The 19,459-nt window shown below is 41.8% G+C and overlaps 10 non-coding genes across 10 annotated transcripts; all 10 read right to left on the bottom strand.

The window, feature by feature from the left end:
* Positions 1-1,617: 1,617 nt before the first annotated feature.
* Positions 1,618-1,736, bottom strand: LOC126254587 (U5 spliceosomal RNA). The gene has a single exon (XR_007546252.1). It is a non-coding gene; the product is annotated as a U5 spliceosomal RNA (small nuclear RNA).
* Positions 1,737-2,674: 938 nt separating this feature from the next.
* On the bottom strand, positions 2,675-2,881 carry LOC126254392 (small nucleolar RNA U3). Its single transcript, XR_007546087.1, has one exon. It is a non-coding gene; the product is annotated as a small nucleolar RNA U3 (small nucleolar RNA).
* A 2,420-nt stretch (positions 2,882-5,301) lies between these two features.
* On the bottom strand, positions 5,302-5,420 carry LOC126254586 (U5 spliceosomal RNA). The gene has a single exon (XR_007546251.1). It is a non-coding gene; the product is annotated as a U5 spliceosomal RNA (small nuclear RNA).
* Positions 5,421-6,358: 938 nt separating this feature from the next.
* On the bottom strand, positions 6,359-6,565 carry LOC126254391 (small nucleolar RNA U3). Its single transcript, XR_007546086.1, has one exon. It is a non-coding gene; the product is annotated as a small nucleolar RNA U3 (small nucleolar RNA).
* A 2,377-nt stretch (positions 6,566-8,942) lies between these two features.
* On the bottom strand, positions 8,943-9,061 carry LOC126254585 (U5 spliceosomal RNA). Its single transcript, XR_007546250.1, has one exon. It is a non-coding gene; the product is annotated as a U5 spliceosomal RNA (small nuclear RNA).
* Positions 9,062-9,999: 938 nt separating this feature from the next.
* LOC126254390 (small nucleolar RNA U3) lies at positions 10,000-10,206 on the bottom strand. The gene has a single exon (XR_007546085.1). It is a non-coding gene; the product is annotated as a small nucleolar RNA U3 (small nucleolar RNA).
* A 2,373-nt stretch (positions 10,207-12,579) lies between these two features.
* Positions 12,580-12,698, bottom strand: LOC126254584 (U5 spliceosomal RNA). The gene has a single exon (XR_007546249.1). It is a non-coding gene; the product is annotated as a U5 spliceosomal RNA (small nuclear RNA).
* A 938-nt stretch (positions 12,699-13,636) lies between these two features.
* LOC126254389 (small nucleolar RNA U3) lies at positions 13,637-13,843 on the bottom strand. Its single transcript, XR_007546084.1, has one exon. It is a non-coding gene; the product is annotated as a small nucleolar RNA U3 (small nucleolar RNA).
* A 2,377-nt stretch (positions 13,844-16,220) lies between these two features.
* Positions 16,221-16,339, bottom strand: LOC126254583 (U5 spliceosomal RNA). The gene has a single exon (XR_007546248.1). It is a non-coding gene; the product is annotated as a U5 spliceosomal RNA (small nuclear RNA).
* Positions 16,340-17,277: 938 nt separating this feature from the next.
* On the bottom strand, positions 17,278-17,484 carry LOC126254388 (small nucleolar RNA U3). The gene has a single exon (XR_007546083.1). It is a non-coding gene; the product is annotated as a small nucleolar RNA U3 (small nucleolar RNA).
* Positions 17,485-19,459: the final 1,975 nt, after the last annotated feature.

Raw genomic sequence — 19,459 nt, 5'->3', positions numbered from 1 at the left:
TCACTGTCAGGACATTTTGCAGACCTACGCATACCATGCCAATCTTTATGCTTCAACTATGATGGCCCATGTGCTATGAATAAAGAAATTTCTCATCAAATAACAAATAATTTTACAACTATACAAATAGTCCGACAAGCTCCTTACTAAAATGCTAGATGTTTAGCAATCCCCCCATCATCTCAGAATAATCTCAAGCAGTGCTTTCATCCCATGAGCACTTCTTTGCAAACAAAACCACAAGCTACTTTTTATACTAGCTTCCTTGTCACAGTGAACAGGGAACTAATGCTAGTGCCTCAGTTTACTAAAAAGCTTTTTTCGCTGGCAACATATAAACTACCAACTTGAACCTCTGGGATTTTCAAACACACACACACACACACACACACACACACACACACAGAAAACTTAATTCCACAGAAATTTAGGAGTAACAGTGGTTACCTCACATTTTCATACATACTAAAATAGCTACTTCTGTGCACTTCACACAATGTTCTCATCGTGTTCCAACAGAGAACACACTAATCACTATGAATGGATTCTGGTAAAAGAGCATTAAAAAAACGAACAGCCTGATCAAAGTGATTATCTGCACATCCTCTGACAATATCGTGTCACTCTATACCCGAGGGAAACTAAAATGCAGGGAAAGGAGCTTTGTTGTGACCACTGTGTTGGTATTTCATCATTTACTGACCAAAGTCTTCTCAAGCCAAGTATGCACCAGCTCTGTGTATGGCTGGGTCAATCAAGAGCCCCTATCAATTTTACTTAAAAGACAAGCAGCATCAACAACTCACAGGAGGCACTGAACATTTTTACCATTATCTGCACCACCTTCCACTGATTTATTGAAGAAGAAACTGCAAAGTCTGGCCAATTTTGTACACAAGTAATCTTGAAAACATTGGAGTCAACACCAGATACATAGTTTCCAAGACTGTAGCAAAGAACAACCCTTCAATTTCAAGATTTATCTCTCACTGAGACACATCATACCCAAACTACACCTAGCAGGAAATTGCTACTCAATTCATTTCTAGCTATCTATGTCATATTCAACAACTGTCTCTTTCTCACCTAAATCTTCTACAAAACTGAGTACACTGTTATGAACAAAGAACCAATGCCACATTATGGCAACAAGCCAGTGCCACTAATATCCACTCTATTGAAAACAATTGAAATACTCATCCTGCCCAACTAACCACCATCTTCAGCCCAAATCTCACTCACATCATACCTACAAATCACAAACTTCTGCGGTAAAAATTATTTTGGCTTTCAAAACAAAATCTACTTATCACATACCAGTATTTATTACAAAGACAATCATTCATCATTCACTTCCAAATATCAGCTTATATGCTGTTGTGCAACTGCAGTGCAAGTAAACATTCTCAAATCATCTACAACTGAGGTACGGAAAGGGTTCACCAAGAGTTTGCAGGACAATAAATAGCTCTGTCCCCCCCTCTCTCACTCTCTCTACACAATCGTCTAACACACTGCACGCCATTTCAGGCCAAACGTGATCCGCTAATCCACGCCCTTCATTCTCACAACACAATCTACCTCTTGCTACTCACATTACGTTTTACTTGAGATTGTGGCTCAGCAATAGCCGAGCACTACAAAAAATACCTTCTAGACTCATTTAATGTTCCCCTCCACGGAAATCTTTAGTAAAAGGCGAAAGATTTATTCGTTTTGAAGGGAAACCAGAGTGCCGATCAACGCCCTCACTTCAATACTTATGGCTGCTTCTCTATTACTTCTCCGCGAGAACGCCGAAAATTCTTGCCGTCTTGTCTACTTCTACACCGTCAACAGACTTCCAGTGTCATGCAAGCACACACCCCAAACTAACTGTCAACGCTGAAATACGTGTCTGCCAAATGTCGTCGCTATTACTCTTTAGATAACTATTTTCATCATTTCTGTCACCATTCAAGCTGCTTCATTACCTCACCTGCCGACAGATGGCAGCACGCATAATTCCTGTCGGCGACCCACGTCCGACATACAACGTCCGACACACAACTGCCCGCACTGCTCTGCATCTAACACTAATCTCTCTCGTTCACTCAAAAAACTGACAACTAGATAGTTCTTTGTACGCAAAACTAGGCCACATCACACGCAACGTGTATGTAGATGTATGGTGCAAGGGAAATATCCCCCTGCTCCCACACAACTAATTAATACTAGTTGACAACAGAAATAAAATTTCTGTCGATAGTATTTGAACCAGTCTTATTCATTTGCGAATTTCATGCATTCCTTCTTGCAGATTACACTGCCTTGCAAATCACTCAATTCATGTTTGCTAGCCAAACGTGCTCCTCCTAAATGTTTCGTACATCATGCATTAGTGGTGATTATCAAGACTGTGTTGTGTGTCAGCTTTTTATGGTCATCAATTGCACTCTTCTTGTGTTGCTCACTCATTCTTGTAACTCAAAAGTACGTCGTTGTCATCCAAGCCTAGCACTTGGAGCAGGCCAAATCAAATGGCTCGTCCCCCGTGCCACTCGAGAAACTTCCACGAGGCTTTCATGACATGTCGCAATCGAAGTCTTTCCACAACCTGTAGCGACATTTCTGCAACAACGCGGGTCCCGATACCAACAGTATGACTTATGCTTCTAATCTATATAATAAAACCACCACTCGGAAAGCGCTATTCCCTTCCCACATCCCTCAGAATGTGGTGAACGATCATCGATTACAACCAAGATGCGATGAATCTTGATCGCAAGCCTCACGCTCAGGGAGAGTGCTACCACTCATCATCGTGGTTACGTCTACTCCAGCGTTGAACTAGAGAGAGTTGAAGACATACTACAGAAATGATCCTGTGAAGTATGATCTTGCTTGCAAGCTATCACCGCTCGCTACTTATGCCACGAGACCGTCAACACGCCCTACGAGAATACGACACATTCTTCACATTTCGCGATTTACTTATCGAAGAATTTCTTAAGCTCGGACATTCTGCAAAGAACCTACTTCTACCCTTACTTGGCCGCAATGATCTCACTCGGCTATTTTTGTGCGCTACCAGTGCTTCTTGCGTTCCGAAATGAGAGACCATTGCCTCAGGCGAGACTGTATGTAAACACCGCTTGCACCTCCGGCCGCTAGATGGGGGCCTGGGGCACATACAGTAGCTTTCTATGGCGCAAGCAGACATGCCAAATAGCCACTGAAAGAGAAACACACAAGAGGGCATTCATAGGACTCTTGTGCTTTCTTTAAAACCGCCTCTCTCTTCGAAAATTTTCGCACCGCACTAGCTTATTCACCTCACCCTAACAGTGCGAACTCTTGTCGATATTTGGCCACTTTCATGCATACTTCCTCTTTCGTTTCACTTTGCGTCTTACTTGATACCCGCCCAAGAGCTGCTGATATACAATACTCGCAATAAATGTGTTTCTCTCTGTACCTCTCGTCGCCTATCACGAGTATTGCTTCTCCTCACATGGCAATTATGAAAACACCCACAGCTAAACAAACACTTCCTTCAAGCGCCACGTCCATACTATCAATCATACACTACTAATTTCACAGCTACTTGCTCCACTAATACATTTCTTATGTCTACTGTTAAACAGATGAAGAATCAAAGTATACAACAAGTTCCTATGAACATCACTGTCAGGACATTTTGCAGACCTACGCATACCATGCCAATCTTTATGCTTCAACTATGATGGCCCATGTGCTATGAATAAAGAAATTTCTCATCAAATAACAAATAATTTTACAACTATACAAATAGTCCGACAAGCTCCTTACTAAAATGCTAGATGTTTAGCAATCCCCCCATCATCTCAGATAATCTCAAGCAGTGCTTTCATCCCATGAGCACTTCTTTGCAAACAAAACCACAAGCTACTTTTTATACTAGCTTCCTTGTCACAGTGAACAGGCAACTAATGCTAGTGCCTCAGTTTACTAAAAAGCTTTTTTCGCTTGCAACATATAAACTACCAACTTGAACCTCTGGGAATTTCAAACACACACACACACACACACACACACACACACACACACACACACACACACACACACACAGAAAACTTAATTCCACAGAAATTTAGGAGTAACAGTGGTTACCTCACATTTTCATACATACTAAAATAGCTACTTCTGTGCACTTCACACAATGTTCTCATCGTGTTCCAACAGAGAACACACTAATCACTATGAATGGATTCTGGTAAAAGAGCATTAAAAAAACGAACAGCCTGATCAAAGTGATTATCTGCACATCCTCTGCCAATATCATGTCACTCTATACCCGAGGGAAACTAAAATGCAGGGAAAGGAGCTTTGTTGTGACCACTGTGTTGGTATTTCATCATTTACTGACCAAAGTCTTCTCAAGCCAAGTATGCACCAGCTCTGTGTATGGCTGGGTCAATCAAGAGCCCCTATCAATTTTACTTAAAAGACAAGCAGCATCAACAACTCACAGGAGGCACTGAACATTTTTACCATTATCTGCACCACCTTCCACTGATTTATTGAAGAAGAAACTGCAAAGTCTGGCCAATTTTGTACACAAGTAATCTTGAAAACATTGGAGTCAACACCAGATACATAGTTTCCAAGACTGTAGCAAGGAACAACCCTTCAATTTCAAGATTTATCTCTCACTGAGACACATCATACCCAAACTACACCTAGCAGGAAATTGCTACTCAATTCATTTCTAGCTATCTATGTCATATTCAACAACTGTCTCTTTCTCACCTAAATCTTCTACAAAACTGAGTACACTGTTATGAACAAAGAACCAATGCCACATTATGGCAACAAGCCAGTGCCACTAATATCCACTCTATTGAAAACAATTGAAATACTCATCCTGCCCAACTAACCACCATCTTCAGCCCAAATCTCACTCACATCATACCTACAAATCACAAACTTCTGCGGTAAAAATTATTTTGGCTTTCAAAACAAAATCTACTTATCACATACCAGTATTTATTACAAAGACAATCATTCATCATTCACTTCCAAATATCAGCTTATATGCTGTTGTGCAACTGCAGTGCAAGTAAACATTCTCAAATCATCTACAACTGAGGTACGGAAAGGGTTCACCAAGAGTTTGCAGGACAATAAATAGCTCTGTCCCCCCCTCTCTCACTCTCTCTACACAATCGTCTAACACACTGCACGCCATTTCAGGCCAAACGTGATCCGCTAATCCACGCCCTTCATTCTCACAACACAATCTACCTCTTGCTACTCACATTACGTTTTACTTGAGATTGTGGCTCAGCAATAGCCGAGCACTACAAAAAATACCTTCTAGACTCATTTAATGTTCCCCTCCACGGAAATCTTTAGTAAAAGGCGAAAGATTTATTCGTTTTGAAGGGAAACCAGAGTGCCGATCAACGCCCTCACTTCAATACTTATGGCTGCTTCTCTATTACTTCTCCGCGAGAACGCCGAAAATTCTTGCCGTCTTGTCTACTTCTACACCGTCAACAGACTTCCAGTGTCATGCAAGCACACACCCCAAACTAACTGTCAACGCTGAAATACGTGTCTGCCAAATGTCGTCGCTATTACTCTTTAGATAACTATTTTCATCATTTGTGTCACCATTCAAGCTGCTTCATTACCTCACCTGCCGACAGATGGCAGCACGCATAATTCCTGTCGGCGACCCACGTCCGACATACAACGTCCGACACACAACTGCCCGCACTGCTCTGCATCTAACACTAATCTCTCTCGTTCACTCAAAAAACTGACAACTAGATAGTTCTTTGTACGCAAAACTAGGCCACATCACACGCAACGTGTATGTAGATGTATGGTGCAAGGGAAATATCCCCCTGCTCCCACACAACTAATTAATACTAGTTGACAACAGAAATAAAATTTCTGTCGATAGTATTTGAACCAGTCTTATTCATTTGCGAATTTCATGCATTCCTTCTTGCAGATTACACTGCCTTGCAAATCACTCAATTCATGTTTGCTAGCCAAACGTGCTCCTCCTAAATGTTTCGTACATCATGCATTAGTGGTGATTATCAAGACTGTGTTGTGTGTCAGCTTTTTATGGTCATCAATTGCACTCTTCTTGTGTTGCTCACTCATTCTTGTAACTCAAAAGTACGTCGTTGTCATCCAAGCCTAGCACTTGGAGCAGGCCAAATCAAATGGCTCGTCCCCCGTGCCACTCGAGAAACTTCCACGAGGCTTTCATGACATGTCGCAATCGAAGTCTTTCCACAACCTGTAGCGACATTTCTGCAACAACGCGGGTCCCGATACCAACAGTATGACTTATGCTTCTAATCTAAATAATAAAACCACCACTCGGAAAGCGCTATTCCCTTCCCACATCCCTCAGAATGTGGTGAACGATCATCGATTACAACCAAGATGCGATGAATCTTGATCGCAAGCCTCACGCTCAGGGAGAGTGCTACCACTCATCATCGTGGTTACGTCTACTCCAGCGTTGAACTAGAGAGAGTTGAAGACATACTACAGAAATGATCCTGTGAAGTATGATCTTGCTTGCAAGCTATCACCGCTCGCTACTTATGCCACGAGACCGTCAACACGCCCTACGAGAATACGACACATTCTTCACATTTCGCGATTTACTTATCGAAGAATTTCTTAAGCTCGGACATTCTGCAAAGAACCTACTTCTACCCTTACTTGGCCGCAATGATCTCACTCGGCTATTTTTGTGCGCTACCAGTGCTTCTTGCGTTCCGAAATGAGAGACCATTGCCTCAGGCGAGACTGTATGTAAACACCGCTTGCACCTCCGGCCGCTAGATGGGGGCCTGGGGCACATACAGTAGCTTTCTATGGCGCAAGCAGACATGCCAAATAGCCACTGAAAGAGAAACACACAAGAGGGCATTCATAGGACTCTTGTGCTTTCTTTAAAACCGCCTCTCTCTTCGAAAATTTTCGCACCGCACTAGCTTATTCACCTCACCCTAACAGTGCGAACTCTTGTCGATATTTGGCCACTTTCATGCATACTTCCTCTTTCGTTTCACTTTGCGTCTTACTTGATACCCGCCCAAGAGCTGCTGATATACAATACTCGCAATAAATGTGTTTCTCTCTGTACCTCTCGTCGCCTATCACGAGTATTGCTTCTCCTCACATGGCAATTATGAAAACACCCACAGCTAAACAAACACTTCCTTCAAGCGCCACGTCCATACTATCAATCATACACTACTAATTTCACAGCTACTTGCTCCACTAATACATTTCTTATGTCTACTGTTAAACAGATGAAGAATCAAAGTATACAACAAGTTCCTATGAACATCACTGTCAGGACATTTTGCAGACCTACGCATACCATGCCAATCTTTATGCTTCAACTATGATGGCCCATGTGCTATGAATAAAGAAATTTCTCATCAAATAACAAATAATTTTACAACTATACAAATAGTCCGACAAGCTCCTTACTAAAATGCTAGATGTTTAGCAATCCCCCCATCATCTCAGAATAATCTCAAGCAGTGCTTTCATCCCATGAGCACTTCTTTGCAAACAAAACCACAAGCTACTTTTTATACTAGCTTCCTTGTCACAGTGAACAGGCAACTAATGCTAGTGCCTCAGTTTACTAAAAAGCTTTTTTCGCTTGCAACATATAAACTACCAACTTGAACCTCTGGGATTTTCAAACACACACACACACAGAAAACTTAATTCCACAGAAATTTAGGAGTAACAGTGGTTACCTCACATTTTCATACATACTAAAATAGCTACTTCTGTGCACTTCACACAATGTTCTCATCGTGTTCCAACAGAGAACACACTAATCACTATGAATGGATTCTGGTAAAAGAGCATTAAAAAAACGAACAGCCTGATCAAAGTGATTATCTGCACATCCTCTGCCAATATCATGTCACTCTATACCCGAGGGAAACTAAAATGCAGGGAAAGGAGCTTTGTTGTGACCACTGTGTTGGTATTTCATCATTTACTGACCAAAGTCTTCTCAAGCCAAGTATGCACCAGCTCTGTGTATGGCTGGGTCAATCAAGAGCCCCTATCAATTTTACTTAAAAGACAAGCAGCATCAACAACTCACAGGAGGCACTGAACATTTTTACCATTATCTGCACCACCTTCCACTGATTTATTGAAGAAGAAACTGCAAAGTCTGGCCAATTTTGTACACAAGTAATCTTGAAAACATTGGAGTCAACACCAGATACATAGTTTCCAAGACTGTAGCAAGGAACAACCCTTCAATTTCAAGATTTATCTCTCACTGAGACACATCATACCCAAACTACACCTAGCAGGAAATTGCTACTCAATTCATTTCTAGCTATCTATGTCATATTCAACAACTGTCTCTTTCTCACCTAAATCTTCTACAAAACTGAGTACACTGTTATGAACAAAGAACCAATGCCACATTATGGCAACAAGCCAGTGCCACTAATATCCACTCTATTGAAAACAATTGAAATACTCATCCTGCCCAACTAACCACCATCTTCAGCCCAAATCTCACTCACATCATACCTACAAATCACAAACTTCTGCGGTAAAAATTATTTTGGCTTTCAAAACAAAATCTACTTATCACATACCAGTATTTATTACAAAGACAATCATTCATCATTCACTTCCAAATATCAGCTTATATGCTGTTGTGCAACTGCAGTGCAAGTAAACATTCTCAAATCATCTACAACTGAGGTACGGAAAGGGTTCACCAAGAGTTTGCAGGACAATAAATAGCTCTGTCCCCCCCTCTCTCACTCTCTCTACACAATCGTCTAACACACTGCACGCCATTTCAGGCCAAACGTGATCCGCTAATCCACGCCCTTCATTCTCACAACACAATCTACCTCTTGCTACTCACATTACGTTTTACTTGAGATTGTGGCTCAGCAATAGCCGAGCACTACAAAAAATACCTTCTAGACTCATTTAATGTTCCCCTCCACGGAAATCTTTAGTAAAAGGCGAAAGATTTATTCGTTTTGAAGGGAAACCAGAGTGCCGATCAACGCCCTCACTTCAATACTTATGGCTGCTTCTCTATTACTTCTCCGCGAGAACGCCGAAAATTCTTGCCGTCTTGTCTACTTCTACACCGTCAACAGACTTCCAGTGTCATGCAAGCACACACCCCAAACTAACTGTCAACGCTGAAATACGTGTCTGCCAAATGTCGTCGCTATTACTCTTTAGATAACTATTTTCATCATTTCTGTCACCATTCAAGCTGCTTCATTACCTCACCTGCCGACAGATGGCAGCACGCATAATTCCTGTCGGCGACCCACGTCCGACATACAACGTCCGACACACAACTGCCCGCACTGCTCTGCATCTAACACTAATCTCTCTCGTTCACTCAAAAAACTGACAACTAGATAGTTCTTTGTACGCAAAACTAGGCCACATCACACGCAACGTGTATGTAGATGTATGGTGCAAGGGAAATATCCCCCTGCTCCCACACAACTAATTAATACTAGTTGACAACAGAAATAAAATTTCTGTCGATAGTATTTGAACCAGTCTTATTCATTTGCGAATTTCATGCATTCCTTCTTGCAGATTACACTGCCTTGCAAATCACTCAATTCATGTTTGCTAGCCAAACGTGCTCCTCCTAAATGTTTCGTACATCATGCATTAGTGGTGATTATCAAGACTGTGTTGTGTGTCAGCTTTTTATGGTCATCAATTGCACTCTTCTTGTGTTGCTCACTCATTCTTGTAACTCAAAAGTACGTCGTTGTCATCCAAGCCTAGCACTTGGAGCAGGCCAAATCAAATGGCTCGTCCCCCGTGCCACTCGAGAAACTTCCACGAGGCTTTCATGACATGTCGCAATCGAAGTCTTTCCACAACCTGTAGCGACATTTCTGCAACAACGCGGGTCCCGATACCAACAGTATGACTTATGCTTCTAATCTATATAATAAAACCACCACTCGGAAAGCGCTATTCCCTTCCCACATCCCTCAGAATGTGGTGAACGATCATCGATTACAACCAAGATGCGATGAATCTTGATCGCAAGCCTCACGCTCAGGGAGAGTGCTACCACTCATCATCGTGGTTACGTCTACTCCAGCGTTGAACTAGAGAGAGTTGAAGACATACTACAGAAATGATCCTGTGAAGTATGATCTTGCTTGCAAGCTATCACCGCTCGCTACTTATGCCACGAGACCGTCAACACGCCCTACGAGAATACGACACATTCTTCACATTTCGCGATTTACTTATCGAAGAATTTCTTAAGCTCGGACATTCTGCAAAGAACCTACTTCTACCCTTACTTGGCCGCAATGATCTCACTCGGCTATTTTTGTGCGCTACCAGTGCTTCTTGCGTTCCGAAATGAGAGACCATTGCCTCAGGCGAGACTGTATGTAAACACCGCTTGCACCTCCGGCCGCTAGATGGGGGCCTGGGGCACATACAGTAGCTTTCTATGGCGCAAGCAGACATGCCAAATAGCCACTGAAAGAGAAACACACAAGAGGGCATTCATAGGACTCTTGTGCTTTCTTTAAAACCGCCTCTCTCTTCGAAAATTTTCGCACCGCACTAGCTTATTCACCTCACCCTAACAGTGCGAACTCTTGTCGATATTTGGCCACTTTCATGCATACTTCCTCTTTCGTTTCACTTTGCGTCTTACTTGATACCCGCCCAAGAGCTGCTGATATACAATACTCGCAATAAATGTGTTTCTCTCTGTACCTCTCGTCGCCTATCACGAGTATTGCTTCTCCTCACATGGCAATTATGAAAACACCCACAGCTAAACAAACACTTCCTTCAAGCGCCACGTCCATACTATCAATCATACACTACTAATTTCACAGCTACTTGCTCCACTAATACATTTCTTATGTCTACTGTTAAACAGATGAAGAATCAAAGTATACAACAAGTTCCTATGAACATCACTGTCAGGACATTTTGCAGACCTACGCATACCATGCCAATCTTTATGCTTCAACTATGATGGCCCATGTGCTATGAATAAAGAAATTTCTCATCAAATAACAAATAATTTTACAACTATACAAATAGTCCGACAAGCTCCTTACTAAAATGCTAGATGTTTAGCAATCCCCCCATCATCTCAGAATAATCTCAAGCAGTGCTTTCATCCCATGAGCACTTCTTTGCAAACAAAACCACAAGCTACTTTTTATACTAGCTTCCTTGTCACAGTGAACAGGCAACTAATGCTAGTGCCTCAGTTTACTAAAAAGCTTTTTTCGCTTGCAACATATAAACTACCAACTTGAACCTCTGGGATTTTCAAACACACACACACACAGAAAACTTAATTCCACAGAAATTTAGGAGTAACAGTGGTTACCTCACATTTTCATACATACTAAAATAGCTACTTCTGTGCACTTCACACAATGTTCTCATCGTGTTCCAACAGAGAACACACTAATCACTATGAATGGATTCTGGTAAAAGAGCATTAAAAAAACGAACAGCCTGATCAAAGTGATTATCTGCACATCCTCTGCCAATATCATGTCACTCTATACCCGAGGGAAACTAAAATGCAGGGAAAGGAGCTTTGTTGTGACCACTGTGTTGGTATTTCATCATTTACTGACCAAAGTCTTCTCAAGCCAAGTATGCACCAGCTCTGTGTATGGCTGGGTCAATCAAGAGCCCCTATCAATTTTACTTAAAAGACAAGCAGCATCAACAACTCACAGGAGGCACTGAACATTTTTACCATTATCTGCACCACCTTCCACTGATTTATTGAAGAAGAAACTGCAAAGTCTGGCCAATTTTGTACACAAGTAATCTTGAAAACATTGGAGTCAACACCAGATACATAGTTTCCAAGACTGTAGCAAGGAACAACCCTTCAATTTCAAGATTTATCTCTCACTGAGACACATCATACCCAAACTACACCTAGCAGGAAATTGCTACTCAATTCATTTCTAGCTATCTATGTCATAACAACTGTCTCTTTCTCACCTAAATCTTCTACAAAACTGAGTACACTGTTATGAACAAAGAACCAATGCCACATTATGGCAACAAGCCAGTGCCACTAATATCCACTCTATTGAAAACAATTGAAATACTCATCCTGCCCAACTAACCACCATCTTCAGCCCAAATCTCACTCACATCATACCTACAAATCACAAACTTCTGCGGTAAAAATTATTTTGGCTTTCAAAACAAAATCTACTTATCACATACCAGTATTTATTACAAAGACAATCATTCATCATTCACTTCCAAATATCAGCTTATATGCTGTTGTGCAACTGCAGTGCAAGTAAACATTCTCAAATCATCTACAACTGAGGTACGGAAAGGGTTCACCAAGAGTTTGCAGGACAATAAATAGCTCTGTCCCCCCCTCTCTCACTCTCTCTACACAATCGTCTAACACACTGCACGCCATTTCAGGCCAAACGTGATCCGCTAATCCACGCCCTTCATTCTCACAACACAATCTACCTCTTGCTACTCACATTACGTTTTACTTGAGATTGTGGCTCAGCAATAGCCGAGCACTACAAAAAATACCTTCTAGACTCATTTAATGTTCCCCTCCACGGAAATCTTTAGTAAAAGGCGAAAGATTTATTCGTTTTGAAGGGAAACCAGAGTGCCGATCAACGCCCTCACTTCAATACTTATGGCTGCTTCTCTATTACTTCTCCGCGAGAACGCCGAAAATTCTTGCCGTCTTGTCTACTTCTACACCGTCAACAGACTTCCAGTGTCATGCAAGCACACACCCCAAACTAACTGTCAACGCTGAAATACGTGTCTGCCAAATGTCGTCGCTATTACTCTTTAGATAACTATTTTCATCATTTCTGTCACCATTCAAGCTGCTTCATTACCTCACCTGCCGACAGATGGCAGCACGCATAATTCCTGTCGGCGACCCACGTCCGACATACAACGTCCGACACACAACTGCCCGCACTGCTCTGCATCTAACACTAATCTCTCTCGTTCACTCAAAAAACTGACAACTAGATAGTTCTTTGTACGCAAAACTAGGCCACATCACACGCAACGTGTATGTAGATGTATGGTGCAAGGGAAATATCCCCCTGCTCCCACACAACTAATTAATACTAGTTGACAACAGAAATAAAATTTCTGTCGATAGTATTTGAACCAGTCTTATTCATTTGCGAATTTCATGCATTCCTTCTTGCAGATTACACTGCCTTGCAAATCACTCAATTCATGTTTGCTAGCCAAACGTGCTCCTCCTAAATGTTTCGTACATCATGCATTAGTGGTGATTATCAAGACTGTGTTGTGTGTCAGCTTTTTATGGTCATCAATTGCACTCTTCTTGTGTTGCTCACTCATTCTTGTAACTCAAAAGTACGTCGTTGTCATCCAAGCCTAGCACTTGGAGCAGGCCAAATCAAATGGCTCGTCCCCCGTGCCACTCGAGAAACTTCCACGAGGCTTTCATGACATGTCGCAATCGAAGTCTTTCCACAACCTGTAGCGACATTTCTGCAACAACGCGGGTCCCGATACCAACAGTATGACTTATGCTTCTAATCTAAATAATAAAACCACCACTCGGAAAGCGCTATTCCCTTCCCACATCCCTCAGAATGTGGTGAACGATCATCGATTACAACCAAGATGCGATGAATCTTGATCGCAAGCCTCACGCTCAGGGAGAGTGCTACCACTCATCATCGTGGTTACGTCTACTCCAGCGTTGAACTAGAGAGAGTTGAAGACATACTACAGAAATGATCCTGTGAAGTATGATCTTGCTTGCAAGCTATCACCGCTCGCTACTTATGCCACGAGACCGTCAACACGCCCTACGAGAATACGACACATTCTTCACATTTCGCGATTTACTTATCGAAGAATTTCTTAAGCTCGGACATTCTGCAAAGAACCTACTTCTACCCTTACTTGGCCGCAATGATCTCACTCGGCTATTTTTGTGCGCTACCAGTGCTTCTTGCGTTCCGAAATGAGAGACCATTGCCTCAGGCGAGACTGTATGTAAACACCGCTTGCACCTCCGGCCGCTAGATGGGGGCCTGGGGCACATACAGTAGCTTTCTATGGCGCAAGCAGACATGCCAAATAGCCACTGAAAGAGAAACACACAAGAGGGCATTCATAGGACTCTTGTGCTTTCTTTAAAACCGCCTCTCTCTTCGAAAATTTTCGCACCGCACTAGCTTATTCACCTCACCCTAACAGTGCGAACTCTTGTCGATATTTGGCCACTTTCATGCATACTTCCTCTTTCGTTTCACTTTGCGTCTTACTTGATACCCGCCCAAGAGCTGCTGATATACAATACTCGCAATAAATGTGTTTCTCTCTGTACCTCTCGTCGCCTATCACGAGTATTGCTTCTCCTCACATGGCAATTATGAAAACACCCACAGCTAAACAAACACTTCCTTCAAGCGCCACGTCCATACTATCAATCATACACTACTAATTTCACAGCTACTTGCTCCACTAATACATTTCTTATGTCTACTGTTAAACAGATGAAGAATCAAAGTATACAACAAGTTCCTATGAACATCACTGTCAGGACATTTTGCAGACCTACGCATACCATGCCAATCTTTATGCTTCAACTATGATGGCCCATGTGCTATGAATAAAGAAATTTCTCATCAAATAACAAATAATTTTACAACTATACAAATAGTCCGACAAGCTCCTTACTAAAATGCTAGATGTTTAGCAATCCCCCCATCATCTCAGAATAATCTCAAGCAGTGCTTTCATCCCATGAGCACTTCTTTGCAAACAAAACCACAAGCTACTTTTTATACTAGCTTCCTTGTCACAGTGAACAGGCAACTAATGCTAGTGCCTCAGTTTACTAAAAAGCTTTTTTCGCTTGCAACATATAAACTACCAACTTGAACCTCTGGGATTTTCAAACACACACACACACAGAAAACTTAATTCCACAGAAATTTAGGAGTAACAGTGGTTACCTCACATTTTCATACATACTAAAATAGCTACTTCTGTGCACTTCACACAATGTTCTCATCGTGTTCCAACAGAGAACACACTAATCACTATGAATGGATTCTGGTAAAAGAGCATTAAAAAAACGAACAGCCTGATCAAAGTGATTATCTGCACATCCTCTGCCAATATCATGTCACTCTATACCCGAGGGAAACTAAAATGCAGGGAAAGGAGCTTTGTTGTGACCACTGTGTTGGTATTTCATCATTTACTGACCAAAGTCTTCTCAAGCCAAGTATGCACCAGCTCTGTGTATGGCTGGGTCAATCAAGAGCCCCTATCAATTTTACTTAAAAGACAAGCAGCATCAACAACTCACAGGAGGCACTGAACATTTTTACCATTATCTGCACCACCTTCCACTGATTTATTGAAGAAGAAACTGCAAAGTCTGGCCAATTTTGTACACAAGTAATCTTGAAAACATTGGAGTCAACACCAGATACATAGTTTCCAAGACTGTAGCAAGGAACAACCCTTCAATTTCAAGATTTATCTCTCACTGAGACACATCATACCCAAACTACACCTAGCAGGAAATTGCTACTCAATTCATTTCTAGCTATCTATGTCATATTCAACAACTGTCTCTTTCTCACCTAAATCTTCTACAAAACTGAGTACACTGTTATGAACAAAGAACCAATGCCACATTATGGCAACAAGCCAGTGCCACTAATATCCACTCTATTGAAAACAATTGAAATACTCATCCTGCCCAACTAACCACCATCTTCAGCCCAAATCTCACTCACATCATACCTACAAATCACAAACTTCTGCGGTAAAAATTATTTTGGCTTTCAAAACAAAATCTACTTATCACATACCAGTATTTATTACAAAGACAATCATTCATCATTCACTTCCAAATATCAGCTTATATGCTGTTGTGCAACTGCAGTGCAAGTAAACATTCTCAAATCATCTACAACTGAGGTACGGAAAGGGTTCACCAAGAGTTTGCAGGACAATAAATAGCTCTGTCCCCCCCTCTCTCACTCTCTCTACACAATCGTCTAACACACTGCACGCCATTTCAGGCCAAACGTGATCCGCTAATCCACGCCCTTCATTCTCACAACACAATCTACCTCTTGCTACTCACATTACGTTTTACTTGAGATTGTGGCTCAGCAATAGCCGAGCACTACAAAAAATACCTTCTAGACTCATTTAATGTTCCCCTCCACGGAAATCTTTAGTAAAAGGCGAAAGATTTATTCGTTTTGAAGGGAAACCAGAGTGCCGATCAACGCCCTCACTTCAATACTTATGGCTGCTTCTCTATTACTTCTCCGCGAGAACGCCGAAAATTCTTGCCGTCTTGTCTACTTCTACACCGTCAACAGACTTCCAGTGTCATGCAAGCACACACCCCAAACTAACTGTCAACGCTGAAATACGTGTCTGCCAAATGTCGTCGCTATTACTCTTTAGATAACTATTTTCATCATTTCTGTCACCATTCAAGCTGCTTCATTACCTCACCTGCCGACAGATGGCAGCACGCATAATTCCTGTCGGCGACCCACGTCCGACATACAACGTCCGACACACAACTGCCCGCACTGCTCTGCATCTAACACTAATCTCTCTCGTTCACTCAAAAAACTGACAACTAGATAGTTCTTTGTACGCAAAACTAGGCCACATCACACGCAACGTGTATGTAGATGTATGGTGCAAGGGAAATATCCCCCTGCTCCCACACAACTAATTAATACTAGTTGACAACAGAAATAAAATTTCTGTCGATAGTATTTGAACCAGTCTTATTCATTTGCGAATTTCATGCATTCCTTCTTGCAGATTACACTGCCTTGCAAATCACTCAATTCATGTTTGCTAGCCAAACGTGCTCCTCCTAAATGTTTCGTACATCATGCATTAGTGGTGATTATCAAGACTGTGTTGTGTGTCAGCTTTTTATGGTCATCAATTGCACTCTTCTTGTGTTGCTCACTCATTCTTGTAACTCAAAAGTACGTCGTTGTCATCCAAGCCTAGCACTTGGAGCAGGCCAAATCAAATGGCTCGTCCCCCGTGCCACTCGAGAAACTTCCACGAGGCTTTCATGACATGTCGCAATCGAAGTCTTTCCACAACCTGTAGCGACATTTCTGCAACAACGCGGGTCCCGATACCAACAGTATGACTTATGCTTCTAATCTATATAATAAAACCACCACTCGGAAAGCGCTATTCCCTTCCCACATCCCTCAGAATGTGGTGAACGATCATCGATTACAACCAAGATGCGATGAATCTTGATCGCAAGCCTCACGCTCAGGGAGAGTGCTACCACTCATCATCGTGGTTACGTCTACTCCAGCGTTGAACTAGAGAGAGTTGAAGACATACTACAGAAATGATCCTGTGAAGTATGATCTTGCTTGCAAGCTATCACCGCTCGCTACTTATGCCACGAGACCGTCAACACGCCCTACGAGAATACGACACATTCTTCACATTTCGCGATTTACTTATCGAAGAATTTCTTAAGCTCGGACATTCTGCAAAGAACCTACTTCTACCCTTACTTGGCCGCAATGATCTCACTCGGCTATTTTTGTGCGCTACCAGTGCTTCTTGCGTTCCGAAATGAGAGACCATTGCCTCAGGCGAGACTGTATGTAAACACCGCTTGCACCTCCGGCCGCTAGATGGGGGCCTGGGGCACATACAGTAGCTTTCTATGGCGCAAGCAGACATGCCAAATAGCCACTGAAAGAGAAACACACAAGAGGGCATTCATAGGACTCTTGTGCTTTCTTTAAAACCGCCTCTCTCTTCGAAAATTTTCGCACCGCACTAGCTTATTCACCTCACCCTAACAGTGCGAACTCTTGTCGATATTTGGCCACTTTCATGCATACTTCCTCTTTCGTTTCACTTTGCGTCTTACTTGATACCCGCCCAAGAGCTGCTGATATACAATACTCGCAATAAATGTGTTTCTCTCTGTACCTCTCGTCGCCTATCACGAGTATTGCTTCTCCTCACATGGCAATTATGAAAACACCCACAGCTAAACAAACACTTCCTTCAAGCGCCACGTCCATACTATCAATCATACACTACTAATTTCACAGCTACTTGCTCCACTAATACATTTCTTATGTCTACTGTTAAACAGATGAAGAATCAAAGTATACAACAAGTTCCTATGAACATCACTGTCAGGACATTTTGCAGACCTACGCATACCATGCCAATCTTTATGCTTCAACTATGATGGCCCATGTGCTATGAATAAAGAAATTTCTCATCAAATAACAAATAATTTTACAACTATACAAATAGTCCGACAAGCTCCTTACTAAAATGCTAGATGTTTAGCAATCCCCCCATCATCTCAGAATAATCTCAAGCAGTGCTTTCATCCCATGAGCACTTCTTTGCAAACAAAACCACAAGCTACTTTTTATACTAGCTTCCTTGTCACAGTGAACAGGCAACTAATGCTAGTGCCTCAGTTTACTAAAAAGCTTTTTTCGCTTGCAACATATAAACTACCAACTTGAACCTCTGGGATTTTCAAACACACACACACACAGAAAACTTAATTCCACAGAAATTTAGGAGTAACAGTGGTTACCTCACATTTTCATACATACTAAAATAGCTACTTCTGTGCACTTCACACAATGTTCTCATCGTGTTCCAACAGAGAACACACTAATCACTATGAATGGATTCTGGTAAAAGAGCATTAAAAAAACGAACAGCCTGATCAAAGTGATTATCTGCACATCCTCTGCCAATATCATGTCACTCTATACCCGAGGGAAACTAAAATGCAGGGAAAGGAGCTTTGTTGTGACCACTGTGTTGGTATTTCATCATTTACTGACCAAAGTCTTCTCAAGCCAAGTATGCACCAGCTCTGTGTATGGCTGGGTCAATCAAGAGCCCCTATCAATTTTACTTAAAAGACAAGCAGCATCAACAACTCACAGGAGGCACTGAACATTTTTACCATTATCTGCACCACCTTCCACTGATTTATTGAAGAAGAAACTGCAAAGTCTGGCCAATTTTGTACACAAGTAATCTTGAAAACATTGGAGTCAACACCAGATACATAGTTTCCAAGACTGTAGCAAGGAACAACCCTTCAATTTCAAGATTTATCTCTCACTGAGACACATCATACCCAAACTACACCTAGCAGGAAATTGCTACTCAATTCATTTCTAGCTATCTATGTCATATTCAACAACTGTCTCTTTCTCACCTAAATCTTCTACAAAACTGAGTACACTGTTATGAACAAAGAACCAATGCCACATTATGGCAACAAGCCAGTGCCACTAATATCCACTCTATTGAAAACAATTGAAATACTCATCCTGCCCAACTAACC

This window comes from Schistocerca nitens, chromosome 4 (assembly GCF_023898315.1).
Source record: "Schistocerca nitens isolate TAMUIC-IGC-003100 chromosome 4, iqSchNite1.1, whole genome shotgun sequence".
Classification (NCBI taxonomy): Eukaryota; Metazoa; Arthropoda; class Insecta; order Orthoptera; family Acrididae; genus Schistocerca; species Schistocerca nitens.
The sequence above is the reverse complement of the archived record's forward strand: the minus strand, read 5'-3'. Positions and strand labels throughout refer to the sequence as shown.